The sequence below is a fragment of the Arachis ipaensis genome, chromosome B07 (genome assembly GCF_000816755.2).
Source record: "Arachis ipaensis cultivar K30076 chromosome B07, Araip1.1, whole genome shotgun sequence".
In the NCBI taxonomy this organism is placed as follows: domain Eukaryota; kingdom Viridiplantae; phylum Streptophyta; class Magnoliopsida; order Fabales; family Fabaceae; genus Arachis; species Arachis ipaensis.
This window is the reverse complement of record NC_029791.2, coordinates 111,101,746-111,103,026: the sequence shown is the minus strand read 5'-3', so window position 1 is coordinate 111,103,026 and position 1,281 is coordinate 111,101,746.

The window sequence follows — 1,281 nt, the reverse complement described above, 5'->3', positions numbered from 1 at the left end:
CCCGCATCAATTTTTGGTGCCGTTGCCGGGGAGTTGCAATAGAGTGCTAAAGTTATTAATTAGAATTTATTTATTTGCATTTTATTTTATTTTGCTACTATGAGCTGCCTATTTCTTTCGTCAAATGACGCGTTCACTTCCTGATCCGCGCTTGCTAATATTCAATCCTAAAATTGAAAGGACTATTTCACGAATAAGGCGAGCTCGGCATCGGTTAGTCCGCTCTGAGGGCGGATCTGAAACGTCACTTGAGGAAGAAACCAGCCCCCGTTCTACTGATTCGGTTGATTCACGTGCAGACGACATGGCAGAACCTAGGAGAGTTACCATCCAGGAGGAAGGAGCCCCTGATTTTACAATGCAACCGTTTCAAGCGCATCACCCAGCGGTGGCTACAGATTTTGAAATAAAGACCGCACTACTCAATTTGATGCCCAAGTTTCATGGCTTACCTGCTCAAGAGCCTATCAAGCACTTGAGAGATTTTCAGGTAGCCTGTTCCACTGTCAGGCGTGACGGTACAGATGAAACTTCAATTTTGCTTAAAGCTTTTCCGTTTTCTCTTGAGGGAAAAGCAAGAGAGTGGTACTACACCCAACCCCTAGCAAATGTATCCAACTGGGATACGCTCAGAAAAGAGTTTTTGGAGATATTCTTTCCATCTGAAGTTACTGATAAACTAAGCAAAGACATTTCCACGATTGTTCAAGATGACAACGAGACTCTCTTTGAATACTGGGAGCGCTTCAATAATCTTCTGGAAGCATGTCCCTACCACATGATCGACAAGATAGTGTTACTCAGCTATATCACACAGGGCATGAGGCCCCAAGATAAGACCACATTGGAAAGTGCTAGCAATGGGTCTATGAAGAAGTACAAGACCACTGATGAGGCATGGCAACTGATCAGCGACTTAGCTGAATCTACTAGGAACCACGGGCAGAAGCAAGGCCGTTCAAAAGCCGTTGCAGAAGTATCCTCTAGCAGAGAGACTGCTGCTCTAACTCAGAGTATCTGTGAAATTACCAACTTGCTGAAGCAAATGCAATTGAATCAACAACAAGTTCAGCAAGCTCAATCTCCTTCACCACAGCAAGGCCAACAGTTAGTCCCATAGAGAGTTTGTGGAATTTGTGCTGATTATAGCCATTATACTGATGAATGCCCGCAACTCCAACAGGAAGACAACATGGTGGCATCCACTCATAACTTCTATGACCGCCCCAACCAATGGTACAATCAAGGTGGAAATAATAACCATGGATGGCAGGACATTTC